At 39.3% G+C, this 13,423-nt stretch overlaps 1 long non-coding RNA gene across 1 annotated transcript; it reads right to left on the reverse strand.

Annotated features, from left to right (window-relative positions):
- Positions 1 to 6,831: 6,831 nt before the first annotated feature.
- Positions 6,832 to 10,135, reverse strand: LOC148292319 (uncharacterized). Its single transcript, XR_015826192.1, has 2 exons — positions 9,845 to 10,135; positions 6,832 to 8,182 (listed from the first exon to the last, which is right to left on the reverse strand). It is a non-coding gene; the product is annotated as an uncharacterized LOC148292319 (long non-coding RNA).
- Positions 10,136 to 13,423: the final 3,288 nt, after the last annotated feature.

The following is a 13,423-nucleotide window of genomic DNA, read 5'->3' on the forward strand; positions in this document are numbered from 1 at the left end:
AAATACCCCCAAACCTAGATTTTGCTAGTCCTCGAGCAAAACAACACAAAACAAAGTGAAAAACAAAAAGTTAACTAAACCACTTTCGTAGGTAACTCGATTGCATTGAGCGTATGCAACAAGCCTTTAAACCTCTAGGCATCCCTAGTAGGAGGAGTTGTGTCTCCTGAGGGTTTAACAGAAACGATACCCACAAACGTTTTACTAACTCTACAAAACAAAGTGGTTAGAAAACTTTACTAAATTTGTTAGTCCTTAAGCAAAATAAAACTAAAACAAAAACCAAAATAAAAATAATTACAAAACCAAAATAAATAAATAAATAAATAAAAAAATGTAAAAAGTAAACTCAAAACAATCTTTCCGAACATTTTCTGAAGAGAAATGACTCATGCACATGACTCAAAAGTTTTAACAATAAAAACTCAATTTTAGACATTATTTACAAGGCGGCAAAGTTCAAACACAACATGCTCAAAGTGTAGTAGTGTGATAGCCAAATGCAACAAATTCCCCAATCTTAGTTTTCACACAATTTCAAAAATCATACCAAACACAAATGCAACTTCAAATCTCACCAAAGTTGTCCTCTCACAAATGAATCACTCAGAAGAGGGCTACAATGCATCACTCAGTTATAAACATGAGATTAGAGTTAAACCATAAAGGACTTAACTCAAAATAGGAAGATAAAGAACTTGCATTAATATGATCTCAAGAAGGATGCAAAACACTTAAAAGTAAGAAAATGCATGCAATTCAACCATATGACATTTAAGATCAATTTAGGTCTTTATTATAGGTTGTAATGGGGCCAAGGGTGTAAGGTGAGTAAGAAATGAAAGGTATGGATAATACAAAGTCCAAGGAACACAAAATGTAAGAGCATAAAATAAAATTGTTTACAAGACTTCGAATCATCACGATTAGATTTTTTTTCTTTTATATGATCAAAACTCCTTATACCTTCATTTACAATGATTCATACTCCTTTCCAAATGCCAATTTATTTTTGAAGGCCCAAAAATGAATTTTCAATCAACCACCACTTAATCACAACTTCTTTTTTTTTTTTTTTTTTTTTTTTTTTTAAAAAAAAAAATTGAGTGAAGTTTTTTTTTCTTTCTTTTTTTTCTTTTTGTAATATCCCTTCCCAAACTTAGCATGAAAAACACATCCGAATTAGAGCTCATGAGTTCCTTAGAAAGGTAAATATTTGTTTTTCGGGCTAAGGTGAGGAAATATAATTGGTAAAATGAAAGAAAAGGTTTACATATAGGCTCAAAATGGTTAACAATGGAAAATCATGCTTAAGCATGCATAAGGTTAGCTTGAAAGGCACAAACGATCCAAAGAGGGCCTTAATATCATTTCTTAAATGTCATGAAATCAAATTGCAAAAGAATGAATGACTTTTAAGTGTTCAACCAAATCAATGAATAATGAGATCAAACAACAACTTTGATGACAAGAAAATAAGAGTATGTGTATAACACTCATGAAATGAAGCACAAGGCTCAAAAGCTCACATTATATGGTTATATAAGTCTAATTTATGCTTGATACAATTCTTTGGGTCATGCAAATCCTTTTATTGGAAAATTATGAAACAAATGGCAAGTGCAAAGAAGGTTTCGAACATATCACGCTAGAACGATGCCAAAATTTTATTTTTTTAAAATTTTTATTTTTTTCATAATTAAATAATAATAATAAAATGAAATCCAATTTTAAGTCATGCAAACATTTATCACAATCTCATCATAAGTGTTCGGAAAGTGACTCAAAACAAAACAAGACTCAAAATAAAACAAGCAAGAAATTAATTTAAATTTGTTGTTTTTTTTTTTTTTAAAGAAAAACCAAATTTACTTGCTAAACTCCAATACCCCCAAACCTAGAAATGAACATTGTCCTCAATGTTTAAAAATTAGCCACAAGCAATGTCATAACAACAAATGAAGGTATTAAAGCAAATAAAAATAACAAAATACAAAAATAAAATAAAAGAAAATAATTACAAAATAAAAATTACAAAACAAACAAACAAATAAAAAGAAACAGTAAAAACACTCGAAACAGAAAGCCCTAAACAAACAGTCTTACGCAAACCAAAAACCCAAACGATTGAAAGCCCAACCCAAACGAAAGTTAGCCCACTTTGAAACCTAAACAACGGTGAAAACCCGACCCACAAAGAAATCCGAAGCCCACACATTTTTTTTTATTATTATTTTTTATTTTTAAGAAGAAATGTGAATTGGGAGCGCAAAGGCGGGATTTCTGAAAAGAGAAAATGTGGTCCCTAATGCCTCGGTTCTTGGGAAGTCACGGGCAAAAGAGGTGAGGGACGTGTCGGCGCGCAGAGGCCGCTTTCACATCCCCCAAGCCAGAATTATTGGCCTCTTGGGTGAAGCGGGATGACTTTTTCACTTTGAAGGTGGTGAAAGGTGAAAATGCAATTAAGGGGGGTTGGGAAACGGGTGCGGCGACAAATAGAGATAAGCCATAAGGGCTGCGCATAACCCAGAACCGCAGCGGCTAGGGTTTAGCAGACTAAGTCTATAAAAAGGTAAAAAGAATGGGTGAAAAACACAAACTCAGAAACACACAAAACAGAAAAGAAAGAAGAAAAAAGAGTGAGAAATCAAATGGCCTCTAACTACCCATTTTCGTTGGATCTCAACCTAGCTCCACCGACTCAGACACGAGGCCAAGCAGCGGCACCAGTATGGATGCCCTACTTTGCTTCCGCACGGGGGCCTGTGACAGTAACTGACTCAATACTCCTGGACAACGATGTTGCCATTGGAGTGGCTAGAAATTTAGTGACTCCTAAAGATATACGTGTGCTGGGGACAAGGGATGACAACCGGGTCGTGAGCGATGCCCTGGCACTGAGCGTGCAGAGTACGGCAACAGTCGCAAGTTTGGGTCATCGCCTACTTGCGAAGTCCCATGAGGTAGAGGTGCTAAAGGGTCAGTTGGCGGCGGAGCGAAGTATGGTTGAAGAGTGTCAGAGTGCTATAAAAAGCTTGAAAAGGGAGAGGGCAAGGATAGTGGAGGTGAATCGACACCAGCTAGAAGTATTGCGGGACGAGAATAAAAACCTATCAAAAATGGTAGAGTTGTACTCTCGCGACATGCGAAAACAGCTGGAGGACCTAGACCGACCGGGTAAACGCAAACAAGCAGATCGCGAGAGTAGTTACGCTCAAGCTAAGATTGCGATCTTTGGGAGCTCAAGTGATGAGCCCCAAGAAGCTGTGCGTGAAGCCCCGGAAGAGGACAGCCAGAGGGCCAAACTCAAAGCTCCAATGGTCGAGACACCAAGCACCGAGAAGAAATGATTTCCTACTGCATTATTGTTGTTTTTATTTTATTTTGTTGTTTTTGTATTTGGTTATTTTGTTTCGGAAATAAAAGTAAAGTTGCAGAAGGAAAAAGAAAACGGAAAAAGAAAGCACATCTCCCAAACTTAAATCAAACGGAAAAGAAAGCACAGTTCCCTAACTAAAATAAAATAAAGATGATAGCCGAAAGGGAAAAGCAAAAACACAAAGCTCTAGAAAATGAAAGTAACGGGCAAAAACACAAAACACCAGAAAACACGGAAAAAAGAAAAGTAAAGTGAAAGTTAATGTGCTCCCCCTTGAAGCGATTAGGTCGAGCATGCCCGGGAAATCCGAAATGGTGTTGGCTCTCTCTCATCAGCATATGTCTATTTAAACCACACCTCTGCAAGCGGATGATACCCAGCATTTCTTCCTGCAAACTCAAGGAAAAACATCAAAAAATTCAGAAGCAAAACAAATGGCATCCTCATGCACTCACCTTGATGATCTCAACCTTGAGCTCTCACTTGCACCACCGAATGCCCAGACAAGGGCTCCTCCAACTCCTGTCTTCCCAAACTCCACATATCATCACGGCACGGCCTCAAACTTTGCTGAGGCAATACCGAACTTTGCTGAGGCAAGGCCGAACAGAGCAGTGCTGCTGGGTGGCATGATTGGCAGTATACTCACACCGGCAGATCATCTGCATGTGGCACGTAGGTCTGACAAGATGGCAGTGGATGAGTCCCACTCTTTATCTGTGCTCCATGCAGTCTCAGCTACCAATTTGGGCATGCGATTACTGGCGAGGATGCGGGAGTGCACAGCGCTGAACGACGAAGTGGCTTCCTTGAAGGCTATGGTGGCAGATTTGCAGAAGCGGCTCTACAGTGCCAACCAGCATGTAGAAATGCTGCAAAAGAGAAATGAAGACCATGTAGAGCTGCTGCAGATTCTACAAGTAAGAGAAAATAGGGGCATGCCATGATGATGAGGATGAAGATGAAGAAGAAGAAGAAGAAGAAGAAGAAGAAGAAGAAGAAGTTGTTGTTATTGTTTTTTTTTTTTTTTTTTGTTTTTTTGTTTTTTGTTTTGTTTTGTAATGCAGAGTTTGAAGTGAAATAAAAATGTGTTTTTAACACTCATAAATAAACTAACTAACCATACCACGTAAATAAATAAATAAACTAACTTAACAAAACAAAAACAAAAACAAAGACTCAACAGAAAAGAAAACAAAGAAAACTTAAAAAAAACTTAATTTAAAAACACACGAATATACAAGCAACTCACGGATGACCAGTTAAGGGCCTCAGAAAACACAGCCAGGGGATCCGGGAAGGTTGGAGGGGTCACAATGGTCCCGCTTAAAACCCAAACTTCTTAGACACCGAAGGTGTCGCCTAAAGAACTCCTAGACACTGTATTGACAGAAGTGCTCACTGGGGTTACCATAAGTCAGCTCATATGAAAAATCTTTTTAAAATTTTTAAGATAAAAAAAAACAAAAACAAATTAAGATAAAATGAAACAACAAACCATAAATGAAAATGAACTAAGTACTCTAAACAAACTCAAACAAACGAAATAAATTGTTGTACTAAAAGAAACAAACCAAGAAACCAAAGAAAAACACAAACAGCACTTTCTATCACCTATTTATCACCATTTGGACAGATTCGTTTCTCTGTTTTTCAGCTTCGACCTGTGTTCAGTTTTTAGGCCATAACTTTCCAACCGCAAGTCCAAATTTCACGTTCTTTATATGGTTGGATTCAGCACAGAAAAACAAAGACCCCAACGTGGACCAAAAGGCAAAAACAATAACAGAAATAAACAGAATTCAAAGAAGAGAAAGGATTGAAATGCTTCCCCTTGAAGCGATTAGGTCGAGCATGGATATCTTATATGGAGTTATTGTTCATAAAATGGTAATATGAGGTTTGCTTATTCGTGTGAAATATATAATTTGACCAATGAAATAACAATAATAATATTCTGTGCGTCATTTGAAAGGAGAAAATAAGACTAATTTTTCCCAATAATTAGTTACGAAGCAAATGTAACCGATAGTTGTGTTATTTTAAATTAGATAATGAACATGAAGGAAATAGACGGAAAAGGTTTGCAAAACATAATGTTACGGTTGAAAGGAAAGCGAGTTCAAACCATATTCCGAAGATGAAGTGTACACTCTGTATTGTCACATCTAATGAAATTGAGTACGAAAGTGAGTTGAAAAAGCACTTTCGATGATTTATAGCTTCCCCCAGTTGTGTAATGCCACAAGGAGCTGGAATCAATTTTGGGGCAATTTTTCCGATTTTTCTCCTTGTTATTACCATGTCTTCAATAATTTTCCCCTTGTTGTGTAATGAAAATAACGAAATACAACACATGCCACAAGTTTCTCATGCCAAGCCTAAATATTTATCTGCAAGCAATTGTCTTTTTTGTTGGTGAAGATAACCAGGGTGTTTCCTAAGGCTCCGCTACCCTTTCGAAGCGCACTTGGGGTTTGATTCTCGAACTCAGACACAAGGGGCGATTCCAGCTATTTGCTCTTTACAGCAGCCCAGGCCCATTCGTCAAGCTGCTGGAACGAAAAAGCCCCTACATAAATTGGCGACTCTGCTGGGGATCAAGCCGTTATGTTCACCAACGCCTCCGAAGAAGAAGGCTAGAAGCCAAAAAAAAAAAATCAGAGAGAATAAAGAGATAAGAACATTCCCTCTTTCTTTTTCTTTTTTTCCTTTTGTTGGCTATCTACTTTGCAGAACAAGAATAACATGGGTGACTGACATGTGCTTTTTTTTCTTGTGTCTTAAATCTCCATTCTCAAGCAAAATGGATCTCGTACAAGGGCTGGGGGCTTAGGCAAATCCATCATTCATGCCATTGAAGCGAATGTTGCTTCGATTCAGCTGCACCAAAATAGATTCAGCTGCATCCTCAACTTGTGATACTCGCAAGTGCACGAGCCGTTTGGTAGTATAGCATATGTAAGTGCGAGGTCGATCCCACGAGGATTGGTGATTGAATAATCCAATTCAGTTTTCCTACACAAAACAGAAGAACAAGAAAGAAAATAAATAAAACAAGAAAGAAAGAAAAGAAAATAACTCAAGTAGATAAGTTCCCAAGTTCAATTAGATTAACGGATTGATTCTAGCTAAAGTATGATTAAGCCATGGTGTTTGGTCATAACCTTGTGTTCCTAATTCCCTAATTTGATCATTTGTTGTCTAACCTAAAACTAAGCATTAGGAACCCATTAAGCATAGAAGAACAATTTAAACAACCAAGCATGTATCTAATCCCTGTTGTCGAATGTCCATACATACTCTTCTTATTCATAGTTCAATTCGAATTAAAGCATGGTGTCTACTCTTAATTCAAACCAAGATAGCTAACATGCAAGCCTAAATGGTGATCAATCATTCAAACTAGCTTATTAACTTATAAGCATAATGAATAAGAACAAAAACCATAATTGAAACTTGGAAACTAATTAAACTTGAATACTTAAGAAAGAATGTACATTACAAATAAAAGTAAAGTGAAACTAAGAAAAACTTGAAGGAAAATTAAGTAAACTCATTTTACTACAACAATTGACAACTTGAAAGGAAACTAAGAGAATTTGAGGGAGAGAAGGGAAGGGAGCTCTAGAGAAGTGTTTGAGAGCTCCCCCCCCTGGGGTGTGTTTTGAAGCTTGAAGGCTTCTCTATTTATAGGGCTAAGAGGGAGGAACAACATGATGAAATCCAACACCACCATTCCTCCTTTAATACAACCCATAACTCCCACCTCATCTTGTCTATGTTAGTGTGGTTGGAATCAATCTCATCCCATACTTCTTTTGCTGCACCTCAAGCTTCTTCACATGGGTTCAAAGGTGATCAGATGTGGCTGCCCTTTGCTGCCAACCCATGTGATTGCCTTTTGCTGCCAACCCATGTGGTTGCCTTTTGGTTGCTGAAAAACGAGTTTTCTGAACCAGTCTTGGTGTAGGAAGGCCAGAGGTTTCAAAACGTATCCAATGGGGCTCAAATTTGGATATGTTATACTAGACACCCATTGGAACAACTTCTATGAAGAAAGTATTCCCATCTGAGCAGTAGAAGTGTGCGTTTTGGGCCTTGCAAGTTGGCTGCCGAACAGAGACTGGAATTGACTTCATTTCATTTCTTTGCTTTACATGCATGCACATGCTTTCTCTATAATAACTCCAGCATGTACCAACTTGCTCCTTTAGAATTTCATAGCTGGAATGCCTCCCCACTTCACTCATTATGTTGGATCCAAAGTCAGTTGCAGCATGGGTGAGGCACATGGCTTAAAGGAGGAGATAAGGCTCAAAGCTGGCAGCTGCAAATCCCTGAGCAAGGTTGGGTGTTGGACGGGCTGAGCACTCCACAAATGTCCAATTGAGCTGAAATTTGGATATGTTGTAGTAGACACCCATTGAAACAAGTTTCATGAAGATCTTCACCTCATTCGAGCCCCATAGCATTCTGATCCAAGGCCAAGAAGTTGACCTACGAAACTGGGCTGGAAATGGGCTGTAGCCAAAATTAGTTTGTCTTTAAGCTCATATTCCTCATATGCCAATCAGCCCATAACATGCATGGATTGCATCATTTCCTATCCAAAGTCATCATTGTTACCTAAATGTCAATTAACTGAAAGATAAACACAAAAAGGATTAAAAGCACAAGTTTAACTCAAAAACATAACCAAATCATAAGCTAGAAGGGTACAAAATGATATACAATTATGAACCGATCAGCGAACTACACATGCAAACTCCAAAATACTTGGGGGCTTCGTGCCAAGCAAATCTGTAAATAAAAAAAATAAAAAAAAGATGAGTCAAAATTCAGTTCCAAATGACTTGGGGGCTTCCTGCCAATTGAAAAAAAAAACTCAAGCACAAGCACTTCAAAGTTTCTCATGCTAAACCAAGCTATGCCTCGGTTCCGAGAGCTGTGATTCAACATTATTCACATCTTCAACCAAGTCCAAGCTATATACATTCGTTCATCACGGTTTCCACAACTTGCCTTATTTTCAAACCTTCTTAGCCTCTACCGGATTTCAATCCATCCTTACAACAATTAAACAACCTCATTGCACCTCTAAAAGAACCCTTGAAGTGACCTCAACGACTAGCTTGTTCTTCTCATGCTTTGGAACCTCTAAATCAAGTCTGAAAAAAAGATACAGATGCTCGAAGGGAACTCGTAAACAAAAAGGGGGTGCCGGAAGCATAATCGCTATTGAAGCATAATTTTTTCCAAAGACAAGTTGCAAGAGACCAAAACTCACTTTCATGCTATCAAAATCCTAGAAAATTAGACTTCTCATGCTTTCTCATGCTTTGGAGCTTCTAAAGAAGAGAATACGTTAGCCAAAATCAGACGCTGGAAAGATACTCATACACAAAGGGAGGCGCCGGAAGCATAATTTTCTCAAAGTGCAAGCAAACTCATCTATCAAGCATTTGACAAAATTCACAGGGTGTGATACCAATCCACATGCCAAGAAATTTCATTTCATTCAAGCATTCCAAGCAATTCGGGCATTTCAAGCAAATTGAAGAACTCATGCTCTTACGACAATACCTTTCAACATCATGCTCTCACGACAATATTGCTCAAGGACATGCTCTAGCAATACTCAGATTAGCACTCAATGCCAACAGAAAAGACATGCCAAATTCTCAACAAAAAGCAGCATGCCAAGCAAAACTTATACACAAGCTTTCCCACCATTCTAGCTAGAACAGCCCACTTTTAGAAAATCACTATAAATCAAGCTTACAACCAACAAATCCCAGACTTTCCAGATTAGAACTAGACATATCAAGCTTCATTTTCTCAAAATTTCATTGCATTTCGAGTTAGGGAAGAATGACAAACAGATTCCTAAAACAACCCATGCAACAGAAACTGCACAGCTCCAGCAGCTTAACCCTTACTTTGAAATTCCACCGAAAATTCATTTTTTCTTCAAGTGACGCAAGACCAATTCCAACCTAACTATTGAGAAGTCCATTTTTATGTCTCAAAAGCTCCAACTCAGATTCGAAAAGAAACATTTCAAAAGTTCAAAAAACAGCCATCAAACTACTTTGAGATATTTTGACAAACACTTGGCATGCATACCCAAGTGAGCTTGTATGACTCTTGTTTATCACCAAGCTAGAATCCTAAATCAAAAGGTCAACCTCAGAATTCGATTTATAGTTCAAAATTGTTGGGAAATACAGAGGAACTCAAGCATTCAAACATAGAAAACAAGCATGCAACAAAGGCATCAACATTAACTCATGAACATGCTTCAGAAGAATGGAGGCAGAGAACACTAGAATGGGTGGATGATCCTCAATTTTGGATATGTTATAAACAACATAATTTCAAGCAAATTTTGTGAAGGAAGCGCAATCATCCAAGCATCATAAGTTAAAGACACGTGTAGAAGCAGAATCTGCAGAAACTCACCAGCCATGGATAAACACAGAAGTTGCAGACCAGCTTTGAGGCTTCAGAAAAATTCAAAAAATTCTACAAATTTTATAGGCTATAGTACTCGAGCAGATGAACAACTTTCATCAAGGAAGTTTTCTGATCTGAGATTCAAAAATCTGACTTCTGTACCAATGAACAATACCCACGGGTTTGGGTCTTGAAGAAGAAGAAGAAAGAAGAGTGAGAGAAAATCAGTAAATAAAGCATGCCATGCCATATGAAAGGAAATGAGAGCAGCCACTAGCAAATAAAAAAAAAATTCAAAAGTAAGGGGTAACACAATTTTGCCCACGTGAAGGCCAAGCCAGTCAAGGAGATAACGTGCCCCGCTCTCTTATGCTCTCTCAAGCTCGTATCTCTTCTTCAACCCACCATGCATCAATACAAGCATTTGTCAAGCAATACAGTCATCATAAAAATGACAATGTTAGAACGTGGCAGTTCTAGCTACTGGAAGCACAGGGAGGAAGCCATGCTATCATGTCAAATTTTCACCATTGCAACAAAGGGATATCCTAAGTTCATCACGCCATGCAATGTCCCAAACAAATACTCAGAAGGCCACACTGCAAGAGTTTTTGCAGCTCATGCTAATCAAATCTTTTATGATGATTATGGTGCACCTGGGGGCTAAGGAAGGAATTCATTGCAATCAGCACCACCAGCAATTCCAAAACCCCAATAACCAAGATTCAAGCCAAGAAAAACAGGGAAGATAATGATGCGCTGTACGAGATGCTCTTGGAAAATAACACAAGCTCTATATTCATGTTGCCGGAAGAGCGAACCCCCATGCCAGATCAAGTTATATCTTGATTCAACTCAACCATTAGATTATCCACGTCCTCATAGCAAATCCAAGCTAATCATGCCAAGCTAAGTCATGTTCTTCTAGCACCTACTCCATAAGCGGAGAATTTTCAGCACCTATTCCATGCTAAACAAAACATTTTCCAGCACCTGCCATATTTCAAACATCCTTCCAACACATGCCAATGCCAAGCATCCAAGCATACAAGCCCAAGCTAAGCGTACATGCCAATGCCAAGTATCCAAGCATACAAGCCCGAGCCAAGCGTACATGCCAATACCAAGCATCCAAGCATATAAGCCCGAGCCAAGCGTACATGCCAATGCCAAGCATCCAAGCATACAAGCCCAAGCCAAGCATACATGTCAATGCCAAACATCCAAGCTTACAAGCCCGAGCCAAGCATACATGCCAATGCCAAGCATCCAAGCATACAATCCAAAATCAAGCCTCTCTAGTCACTCAAGCAAATAAGTCATGCAAGCTAAATTATTTTGAGCTAATCCACCAAGCATTTTCTTCTCTGTCATGCCACAAAATGGGCAAACTCTTGGTAACTCTAGTAAGTGGCCTCCAAAATTATAGTGTTTAGGAAATTTCTTTAGGGCAACACCCTCGGTGTTTAAGAAGGATTGGGTTTTAAGCGGGACCATTGCGACCCCTCCAACCTTCCCGGAAAAGACTTGGCTGCAATTTCAGAGACCCTTAACTAGTTATCCTTGAGTTGCTCCTAAACCCATGCCAAACCATGCCATGCCATGCCACTACTGCGATTTATTTTGGGCTGGAAATTGATTATTTGGACCATTTCAACACACATTCATGGCCCCAATAATCAAGGGGGCTAATGTTGAGGCCCAAAAAATCCAAGGCTAGACCCAAATATAATCTCGGCCCAATTCTATACCTTATCGAGAAGAAACCCGATTTGGGCACGCGAAAGTTCGTCATATGCGCTTGCACACATGCCACGCCAAGCAAATAAGCAACATGCCACGCTACAAGCTTAAGTGGGCCCAAGCCACGCGAATGCCTGGGGCTAGCTGAGCGGGTTGTGGTGTGGATGGTTATGAGTATTCACGAGGCCCATTGAAGGTCCAAGGAGTGGAAGTTTTGGGCTACTTGGGAGAACCAAAACTCAAGCCCATTCCTTGAGCCCAAACATATGGGTAAGCATGAGAGAGAAAACCCAATAGCCCATCACCTTAAGAAAAGGCCCACAACACTTGAAGAAATCCCACATCAGCTAAAACTTCCAGCTGCTTGAGCAAACTCACAAGCTGATGGAAATAAAACAGCCCAACGTCTTATATCCAACATCGTGGAAATATCCAGCATCTTTCTTAAAACCAGATCGAAGCCAAATCACCAAAACCAAGCAAAACCATGTGCTGATGGAATCACCTTTTGACCAGCACCCTTACCCATTCTTTCCTCTTCAAGCTTTGGTGAGAAAACAAGAAACAAAAGTGGGCGGCTCCTCACCCACATGGAGAAGTCGAGCTGCCTGAGGACCTTGGAACCCCAAAAAGCTGCGTGCCTATGGGTTCAGGCTAGGGAAATTTTACCAAACAAGAGTAAATGGAAGAAAGTGAGGAAAAGGGGAGAGGGTGGCTTGACAAAATTAAGGTTTTCAACGCCTATAAAAGGAGCCACTTTCTTCCCAACAAAACACACAACAAACCGATCGAAGGCAAGCATCCCCCCTAGAATCCTTCAATTTCATGCTTTATTCTTCCATCTTCCTCCTTTCTCTCTCTCAAAACCCACATCCAGAGAGAGCAAGCATCATCTCTCATCCCTGGAACCCTCCGATTTCAAGCCTTGTTCTTCCATTGCTTCCCATTTTCGTCAAGCTGCTGGAAATATGCTAAAACTGTTTGTGCCTAATAAATCACGGCCATGAACTGACCGAAGGGGCCCCTTTTTCTCAGCCCTAACACTTGCTCGTGAAACTAAAGCGCGGCGTTTCGCCAAGATGTTTGGCCTTCCTAAAAAGCAAAGGGAAAATTGCGATGGCATGATCATCTCGGCCTTGATTATAGGCCGAGGTCGAAGTCGAACAAAATCATGGCCAAAGGTACTAACGTTAGATCATCAAGTGGCAGCAGGGTCCCACGCTTCATTTAATGAAGCAATGCCTCTGTTTATTGCAGCAAACCCACTGGCCATGAATAAGCATTTAATGCACGAGGGAAGGTGGGAAGTGACTGAAGTCAGGATTTGGTGATAGGAATCAGAGTGATTAGACGCAGACATTCTCACAAGAATTCTTGCAGCTTGAGAGATTGGGTCACCAACTATCAGAACAATAAATGCGTCTCCACCGCCAGAATGGATTCAGTTGCATCCTCAACTTGTGATACTCGCAAGTGCACGAGCCGTTCGGTAGTATAGCATATGTAAGTGCGAGGTCGATTCCACAGGGATTGGTAATTGAATGATCCAATTTAGTTTCCCTACACAAAATAGAAACAAAAACAAAGAACATAAAACAAGGAAGAAAGAAATAAGTAACTCAAGCAAATAAGTTCCCAAGTTCAATTTAGATTAATGGATTGATTCTAGCTAAAGTATGATTAAGCCATGGTGTGTGGTCATAACCTTGTGTTCCTAATTCCCTAATTTGATCATTTGTTGTCTAACCTAAAATTAAGCATTAGGAACCCATTAAGCATAGAAGAACATTTTAAACAACCAAGCATGTATCTAATCCCTGTTGTCGAATGTCCATACATACT

The sequence above is a fragment of the Prunus avium genome, chromosome 8 (assembly GCF_965620075.1).
Source record: "Prunus avium chromosome 8, drPruAviu1.hap1.1, whole genome shotgun sequence".
NCBI lineage: Eukaryota > Viridiplantae > Streptophyta > Magnoliopsida > Rosales > Rosaceae > Prunus > Prunus avium.